Source organism: Chiloscyllium punctatum, unplaced genomic scaffold (assembly GCF_047496795.1).
Source record: "Chiloscyllium punctatum isolate Juve2018m unplaced genomic scaffold, sChiPun1.3 scaffold_468, whole genome shotgun sequence".
Lineage (NCBI taxonomy): Eukaryota > Metazoa > Chordata > Chondrichthyes > Orectolobiformes > Hemiscylliidae > Chiloscyllium > Chiloscyllium punctatum.
This window is the reverse complement of record NW_027310202.1, coordinates 7501-17500: the sequence shown is the minus strand read 5'-3', so window position 1 is coordinate 17500 and position 10000 is coordinate 7501.

The following is a 10000-nucleotide window of genomic DNA, read 5'->3' as shown; positions in this document are numbered from 1 at the left end:
AAGCACCACGGGACCCCTTTCGCCTGCAGGTCCCGAGCCGCCTTTATTTGCTGTTACGAGCATCGTGTGCCCCATACCTGCGTGACAAGCACCGCAGGGCGGCAGAGCCATCGCACTTAGCCGGGTGGCAGAGGAGGACCAGACTATTCACAGATAGCGGCCCAACGACTCCCAGAGCCGGTCGTGCGGCGCGCGAGGTCTGCTCTCTTCACAAGAGGCTTTATTAGGGAGTGCTAAGGCAAGGTTCTGTGCCCTCCACCCTCATCGCAACACCCATGGGAGCCTCCGGTCGTCAATAGACCGCCGCACCGGCCTCTGACTGACTCTCAGAATGGACGGAAAGAGCCGGGTAAGCCTTTCAAAAGATTCGACCACGTGCCGAAAACTTTAGACTTCCGTGAGCTCTCCGGCTTGCACCGAGACCCGAAGTCGACGTGCTAAGCACCACGGGACCCCTTTCGCCTGCAGGTCCCGAGCCGCCTTTATTTGCTGTTACGAGCATCGTGTGCCCCATACCTGCGTGACAAGCACCGCAGGGCGGCAGAGCCATCGCACTTGGCCGGGTGGCAGAGGAGGACCCGACTATTCACAGATAGCGGCCCAACGACTCCCAGAGCCGGTCGTGCGGTGCGCGAGGTCTGCTCTCTTCACAAGAGGCTTTATTAGGGAGTGCTAAGGCAAGGTTCTGTGCCCTCCACCCTCATCGCAACACCCATGGGAGCCTCCGGTCGTCAATAGACCGCCGCACCGGCCTCTGACTGACTCTCAGAATGGACGGAAAGAGCCGGGTAAGCCTTTCAAAAGATTCGACCACGTGCCGAAAACTTTAGACTTCCGTGAGCTCTCCGGCTTGCACCGAGACCCGAAGTCGACGTGCGAAGCACCACGGGACCCCTTTCGCCTGCAGGTCCCGAGCCGCCTTTATTTGCTGTTACGAGCATCGTGTGCCCCATACCTGCGTGACGAGCACCGCAGGGCGGCAGAGCCATCGCACTTGGCCGGGTGGCAGAGGAGGACCAGACTATTCACAGATAGCGGCCCAACGACTCCCAGAGCCGGTCGTGCGGCGCGCGAGGTCTGCTCTCTTCACAAGAGGCTTTATTAGGGAGTGCTAAGGCAAGGTTCTGTGCCCTCCACCCTCATCGCAACACCCATGGGAGCCTCCGGTCGTCAATAGACCGCCGCACCGGCCTCTGACTGACTCTCAGAATGGACGGAAAGAGCCGGGTAAGCCTTTCAAAAGATTCGACCACGTGCCGAAAACTTTAGACTTCCGTGAGCTCTCCGGCTTGCACCGAGACCCGAAGTCGACGTGCTAAGCACCACGGGACCCCTTTCGCCTGCAGGTCCCGAGCCGCCTTTATTTGCTGTTACGAGCATCGTGTGCCCCATACCTGCGTGACGAGCACCGCAGGGCGGCAGAGCCATCGCACTTGGCCGGGTGGCAGAGGAGGACCAGACTATTCACAGATAGCGGCCCAACGACTCCCAGAGCCGGTCGTGCGGCGCGCGAGGTCTGCTGTCATCACAAGAGGCTTTAGGGAGTGCTCAGGCAAGGGTCAGCCCGCAGCCTTCCTGGCAACACCCAGGGGAACCAGGCCACTCGCGTCTCTCGCCTTCATTTTCGACACGAGCGCCTGCGGAGGGCCACCACCCCCTCCGATTGTCAAGAGACCTCCGCACCGGCCTCTGACTTACTCTCAGAATGGACGGAAAGAGCCGGGTAAGCCTTTGAAAAGATTCGACCACGTGCCGAAAACTTTAGACTTCCGTGAGCTCTCCGGCTTGCACCGAGACCCGAAGTCGACGTGCTTAGCACCACGGGACCCCTTTCGCCTGCAGGTCCCGAGCCGCCTTTTATTTTTGTTACGAGTATCGTGTTCCCCAAACCTGGGTGACGAGCACCGCAGGGCGGCAGAGCCATCGCGCTTGTCCGGGTGGCAGAGGAGGACCAGACTATTCACAAATAGCGGCCCAACGACTCCCAGAGCCGGTCGTGCGGCAGGCGAGGTCTGCTCTCATCACAAGAGGCTTTAGGGAGTGCTCAGGCAACGGTCAGCCCGCAGCCTTCTTGGCAACACCCAAGGGAACCAGGCCACTCGCGTCTCTCGCCTTCATTTTGGACACGAGCGCCTGTGGAGGGACGGCCGGAGTCAACGTGGGGTTTGCCCGCCCTCCAATAGTGTCAAAAGACCGCCGCACAAGTCTCTGACTGACTCTTAGAACAGACAGAAAGAGTTTGTCAAATCTGTCAAAAAATTGACAAAGTGTCAAAAATTCGACTTCCAAGAGCTCTCCGGCATGCACTCATACCTGTCATTAAAGTGCTATGCCCGTGGAACCGTTTTTCGGATGCCTTTCAGAACGGTCCCGCGCCGCCATTTTGTTCTAAAAATCGTGTTCCCATATATCTCCGGGTACCCCGCCAACCTCACTGCGGAAAAACTACAAGTGGCACTGAATGGGTCTGAATTCCAAATTTGACTGCATCGGTCTGGAACTCGGTCCGGTCAAAACCGTTTGGATTTTTCTCGGTCCGGACTTCCGCGACAGACAAAGTTAAAGTTTTCGGGCTGCAGGCACAAAACGACAGCTGGCCATTTGCCGGGCTCAATTCACCCAATTCCTCCGGCACTTCGGAGCACATGTTCGGTGTAAGTTTGCGAATCTTTCCCGATGCTGCAGCATTTTCCTCCGCTGACACTTAGAATATTTTTCACACTTTGCTGAAAATTTTTCTAAGTGTTTTTTTCCAAGTTTTCCTGGTTACTGATTTCTTCTTTTTAAACATTTTTCTAAGTTTTTCTGGTTACTGATTTCTTCTTTTTAAACATTTTTCGCAGTTTGTCTGGTTACTGATTTCTTCTTTTTAAACATTTTTCGCCGTTTTTCTGGTTACTGATTTCTTCTTTTTAAACATTTTTCGCCGTTTTTCTGGTTACTGATTTCTTCTTTTTAAACATTTTTCTAAGTTTTTCTGGTTACTCATTTCTTCTTTTTAAACATTTTTCTAAGTTTTTCTGGTTACTGATTTCTTCTTTTTAAACATTTTTCTAAGTTTTTCTGGTTACTCATTTCTTCTTTTTAAACATTTTTCTAAGTTTTTCTGGTTACTCACTTCTTCTTTTTAAACATTTTTCTAAGTTTTTCTGGTTACTGATTTCTTCTTTTTAAACATTTTTCGCCGTTTTTCTGGTTACTGATTTCTTCTTTTTAAACATTTTTCTAAGTTTTTCTGGTTACTCATTTCTTCTTTTTAAACATTTTTCGCCGTTTTTCTGGTTACTGATTTCTTCTTTTTAAACATTTTTCTAAGTTTTTCTGGTTACTGATTTCTTCTTTTTAAACATTTTTCTAAGTTTTCCTGGTTACTCATTTCTTCTTTTTAAACATTTTTCTAAGTTTTCCTGGTTACTCATTTCTTCTTTTTAAACATTTTTCTAAGTTTTCCTGGTTACTGATTTCTTCTTTTTAAACATTTTTCGCAGTTTTTCTGGTTACTGATTTCTTCTTTTTAAACATTTTTCTAAGTTTTTCTGGTTACTGATTTCTTCTTTTTAAACATTTTTCTAAGTTTTTCTGGTTACTCACTTCTTCTTTTTAAACATTTTTCTAAGTTTTTCTGGTTACTCACTTCTTCTTTTGAAACATTTTTCTAAGTTTTTCTGGTTACTGATTTCTTCTTTTTAAACATTTTTCTAAGTTTTTCTGGTTACTGATTTCTTCTTTTTAAACATTTTTCGCAGTTTGTCTGGTTACTGATTTCTTCTTTTTAAACATTTTTCGCCGTTTTTCTGGTTACTGATTTCTTCTTTTTAAACATTTTTCTAAGTTTTTCTGGTTACTCACTTCTTCTTTTTAAACATTTTTCTAAGTTTTTCTGGTTACTGATTTCTTCTTTTTAAACATTTTTCGCAGTTTTTCTGGTTACTGATTTCTTCTTTTTAAACATTTTTCTAAGTTTTCCTGGTTACTGATTTCTTCTTTTTAAACATTTTTCGCAGTTTTTCTGGTTACTGATTTCTTCTTTTTAAACATTTTTCTAAGTTTTTCTGGTTACTCACTTCTTCTTTTTAAACATTTTTCTAAGTTTTCCTGGTTACTGATTTCTTCTTTTTAAACATTTTTCGCAGTTTGTCTGGTTACTGATTTCTTCTTTTTAAACATTTTTCGCAGTTTTTCTGGTTACTGATTTCTTCTTTTTAAACATTTTTCTAAGTTTTTCTGGTTACTCACTTCTTCTTTTATAACATTTTTCTAAGTTTTCCTGGTTACTGATTTCTTCTTTTTAAACATTTTTCTAAGTTTTCCTGGTTACTGATTTCTTCTTTTTAAACATTTTTCTAAGTTTTCCTGGTTACTGATTTCTTCTTTTTAAACATTTTTCTAAGTTTTTCTGGTTACTCATTTCTTCTTTTTAAACATTTTTCGCAGTTTTTCTGGTTACTGATTTCTTCTTTTTAAACATTTTCCTAAGTTTTCCTGGTTACTGATTTCTTCTTTTTAAACATTTTTCTAAGTTTTCCTGGTTACTCATTTCTTCTTTTTGATCATTTTTCTAAGTTTTCCTGGTTACTGATTTCTTCGTTTTGAACATTTTTCTAAGTTTTCCTGGTTACTCACTTCTTCTTTTCAAACATTTTTCATCGTTTTTCTGTTTACTCATTTAGCACTTTCAGGCACTTTCCGATCATTTCCTCGTTCCCGATTTCACCCTTTAAAACGCTTTCGGGCATTTCCCTAAGTTTTGCGGTTCACTCGTTTGGGACTCACTGACACCTTCTCTAGCTTCCCTGCTCACTTTTTTCGTACTGTTGAGAAAATTCGAACCCTTTCCTTAACTATGCCGGTTACTGACTTCACCGCTTCAGACCCTTGTCCCCGTAATGAAAGATACCATTTCCCACCGTGGGAAATGCACGAAAATCGGACTGAACACGGGGGAGGCTCCCCCCTCGAAGGCGAGACCGTCGGCAGAACCGCCGGGTCAAACCCGGCTGAGCTACCCGGCTTACAAGTCTCAAAGTCGGTATGAGCAGTCACGTCCACCCCCATTCCCTTTTGGACCACTTCCCACGGTTCCAAATGCATGAAAATCGGCCTGTACACGGGGGAGGCACCCGCCTCGAAGACGAGACCGTCGGCAGAACCGCCGGGTCAAACCCGGCTGAGCTACCCGGCTCGGAAGCGCCAAAGTCGGGTTGAGCAGTCACATTCACTCCCATCCCCTTTTGGGCAACTTCCCACGGTTGGAAATGCATGGAAATCGGACTGAACACGGGGGAGGCTCCCCCCTCGAAGGCGAGACCGTCGGCAGAACCGCCGGATCAAACCCGGCTGAGCTACCCGGCTTACAAGTCTCAAAGTCGGTATGAGCAGACACGTCCACCCCCATTCCCTTTTGGACCACTTCCCACGGTTCGAAATGCATGAAAATCGGCCTGTATACGGGGGAGGCACCCGCCTCGAAGACGAGACCGTCGGCAGAACCGCCGGGTCAAACCCGGCTGAGCTACCCGGCTCGGAAGCGCCAAAGTCGGGTTGAGCAGTCACATTCACTCCCATCCCCTTTTGGGCAACTTCCCACGGTTGGAAATGCATGGAAATCGGACTGAACACGGGGGAGGCTCCCCCCTCGAAGGCGAGACCGTCGGCAGAACCGCCGGATCAAACCCGGCTGAGCTACCCGGCTTACAAGTCTCAAAGTCGGTATGAGCAGACACGTCCACCCCCATTCCCTTTTGGACCACTTCCCACGGTTCGAAATGCATGAAAATCGGCCTGTATACGGGGGAGGCACCCGCCTCGAAGACGAGACCGTCGGCAGAACCGCCGGGTCAAACCCGGCCGGGCTACCCGGGTTAGAAGCCCTAGAGTCGGGTTGAGCAGTCACAATCACTCCCATCCCCTTTTGAACCTGTTCCCACCGTTGGAAATGCACGAAAATCGGCCTGTACACGGGGGAGGCTCCCCCCTCGAAGGCGAGACCGTCGGCAGAACCGCCGGGTCAAACCCGGCTGAGCTACCCGGCTTACAAGTCTCGAAGTCGGGTTGAGCAGTCACATTCACTCCCATCGACTTTTGGGCAACTTCCCACCGTTGCAAATGCATGAAAATCGGCCTGTACACGGGGGAGGCACCCGCCTCGAAGTCGAGACCGTCGGCAGAACCGCCGGGTCCAACCCGGCTGAGCTACCCGGCTTACAAGTCTCAAAGCCGGGTTGGGCAGTCACGTTCACCCCCATTCCCTTTTGGATCACTTCCCACGGTTCGAAATGCACGAAAACCGGCCTGTACACGGGGGAGGGTCCGCCCTCGAAGGCGAGACCGTCGGCAGAACCGCCGGGTCAAACCTGGCTGAGCTACCCGGCTTACAAGTCTCAAAGTCGGGTTGAGCAGTCACGTTCACTCCCATCGACTTTTAGACCACTTCCCACGGTTCGAAATGCACGAAAATCGGCCTGTACACGGGGGAGGCACCCGCCTCGAAGACGAGACCGTCGGCAGAACCGCCGGGTCAAACCCGGCCGAGCTACCCGGCTTAAAAGTCTCAAAGTCGGTATGAGCAGTCACATTCACCCCCATTCCCTTTTGGACCACTTCCCACGGTTGGAAATGCATGAAAATCGGCCTGGACACGGGGGAGGCTCCCCCCTCGATGACGAGACCGTCGGCAGAACCGCCGGAACAAACCCGGCTGAGCTACCCGGCTTACAAGTCTCAAAGTCGGTATGAGCAGACACGTCCACCCCCATTCCCTTTTGGACCACTTCCCACCGTTGGAAATGCACGAAAATCGGCCTGTACACGGGGGAGGCACCGGCCTCGAAGACGAGACCGTCGGCAGAACCGCCGGGTCAAACCCGGCTGAGCTACCCGGCTTACAAGTCTCAAAGTCGGGTTGAGCAGTCACATTCACTCCCATCGACTTTTGGGCAACTTCCCACGGTTCGAAATGCACAAGATTCGGCCTGAACACGGGGGACGCTCCCCCCTCGAAGGCGAGACCGTCGGCAGACCCGCCGGGTCAAACCCGGCTGAGCTACCCGGCTCGGAAGCGCCAAAGTCGGTATGAGCAGTCACGTTCACTCCCATCCCCTTTTGGACCGCTTCCCACGGTACGAAATGCATGAAAATCGGCCTGTACACGGGGGAGGCACCCGCCTCGAAGACGAGACCGTCGGCAGAACCGCCGGGTCAAACCCGGCTGAGCTACCCGGCTTACAAGTCTCAAAGTCGGGTTGAGCAGTCACATTCACTCCCATCGACTTTTGGGCAACTTCCCACGGTTCGAAATGCACAAAATTCGGCCTGAACACGGGGGACGCTCCCCCCTCGAAGGCGAGACCGTCGGCAGAACCGCCGGGTCAAACCCGGCTGAGCTACCCGGCTTAAAAGTCTCAAAGTCGGTATGAGCAGTCACATTCACCCCCATTCCCTTTTGGACCACTTCCCACGGTTGGAAATGCATGAAAATCGGCCTGGACACGGGGGAGGCTCCCCCCTCGATGACGAGACCGTCGGCAGAACCGCCGGAACAAACCCGGCTGAGCTACCCGGCTTACAAGTCTCAAAGTCGGTATGAGCAGACACGTCCACCCCCATTCCCTTTTGGACCACTTCCCACCGTTGGAAATGCACGAAAATCGGCCTGTACACGGGGGAGGCACCGGCCTCGAAGACGAGACCGTCGGCAGAACCGCCGGATCAAACCCGGCCGAGCTACCCGGGTTAGAAGCCTCAGAGTCGGGTTGAGCCGTCACGTCCACCCCCATTCCCTTTTGGACCACTTCCCACGGTTCGAAATGCACGAAAATCGGCCTGTACACGGGGGAGGGAGCCGCCTCGAAGACGAGACCGTCGGCAGAACCGCCGGTTCAAACCCGGCTGAGCTACCAGGCTCGGAAGCGCCAAAGTCGGGTTGAGCAGTCACATTCACTCCCATCCCCTTTTGGGCAACTTCCCACCGTTGCAAATGCATGAAAATCGGCCTGTACACGGGGGAGGGAGCCGCCTCGAAGACGAGACCGTCGGCAGAACCGCCGGATCAAACCCGGCTGAGCTACCAGGCTCGGAAGCGCCAAAGTCGGTATGAGCAGTCACATTCACTCCCATCCCCTTTTGGGCCACTTCCCACGGTTCGAAATGCACGAAAATCGGACTGAACACGGGGGAGGCTCCCCCCTCCAAAACGAGACCATCGGCAGAATCGACGGGTCAAACCCGGCCGAGCTACCCGGGTTAGAAGCCTCAAAGTCGGGTTGAGCAGTCACGTCCACCCCTATTCCCTTTTGGACCACTTCCCACGGTACGAAATGCATGAAAATCGGCCTGTACACGGGGGAGGCACCCGCCTCGAAGACGAGACCGTCGGCAGAACCGCCGGGTCAAACCCGGCTGAGCTACCCGGCTCGGAAGCGCCAAAGTCGGGTTGAGCAGTCACATTCACTCCCATCGACTTTTGGGCAACTTCCCACGGTTCGAAATGCACAAAATTCGGCCTGAACACGGGGGACGCTCCCCCCTCGAAGGCGAGACCGTCGGCAGAACCGCCGGGTCAAACCCGGCTGAGCTACCCGGGTCGGAAGCGCCAAGGTCGGTATGAGCAGTCACATTCACTCCCATCCCCTTTTGGACCGCTTCCCACGGTTTGAAATGCACGAAAATCGGCCTGTACACGGGGGAGGCTCCGCCCTCGAAGGCGAGACCGACGGCAGAACCGCCGGGTCAAACCCGGCCGGGCTACCCGGGTTAGAAGCCTCAGAGTCGGGTTGAGCAGTCACATTCACCCCCATCCCCTTTTGAACCTCTTCCCACCGTTGGAAATGCACGAAAATCGGCCTGTACACGGGGGAGGCGCCCCTCTCGAAGGCGAGACCGACGGCAGAACCGCCGGGTCAAACCCGGCCGAGCTACCCGGGTTAGAAGCCTCAGAGTCGGGTTGAGCAGTCACATTCACCCCCATCCCCTTATGAACCTCTTCCCACCGTTGGAAATGCACGAAAATCGGCCTGTACACGGGGGAGGCCCCCCTCTCGAAGACGAGACCGTCGGCAGACCCGCCGGATCAAACCCGGCCGAGCTACACGGCTTACAAGTCTCGATGTCGGTATGAGCAGTCACGTCCACCCCCATTCCCTTTTGGACCACTTCCCACGGTACGAAATGCATGAAAATCGGCCTGTACACGGGGGAGGCACCCGCCTCGAAGACGAGACCGTCGGCAGAACCGCCGGGTCAAACCCGGCTGAGCTACCCGGCTCGGAAGCGCCAAAGTCGGGTTGAGCAGTCACATTCACTCCCATCCCCTTTTGGGCCACTTCCCACGGTTCGAAATGCATGAAAATCGGCCTGTACACGGGGGACGCTCCCCCCTCGAAGGCGAGGCCGTCGGCAGAACCGCCGGGTCAAACCCGGCTGAGCTACCCGGGTTAGATGCCTCAAAGTCGGGTTGAGCAGTCACATTCACCCCCATCCCCTTTCGGCCCCCTTCCCACGGTTGGAAATGCATGAAAATCGGCCTGTACACGGTGGGCGCTCCCCCCTCGAAGGTGAGACCTTCGGCAGAACCGCCGGGTCAAATCCTGCCGAGCTACCCGCGTTAGAGGTCTCAATGTCGGCTTCAGCAGTCACATTCAATCCCATTCCCGTTTGGACCTCTTCCCGCCGATGGAAATGCACAAAATTCGGCCTGAACACGCGGGACGCTCCCCCCTCGAAGGCGAGACCGTCGCCAGAACCGCCGGGTCAAATCCGGCCGAGCTACCCGCGTTAGAGGTCTCAATGTCGGCTTCAGCAGTCACATTCAATCCCATTCCCTTTTGGAACACTTCCCGCCGTTAACAATGCACGATATTCGGCCTGAACACGCGGGACGCTCCCCCCTCGAAGGTGAGACCTTCGGCAGAACCGCCGGGTCAAATCCTGCCGAGCTACCCGCGTTAGAGGTCTCAATGTCGGCTTCAGCAGTCACATTCAATCCCATTCCCGTTTGGACCTC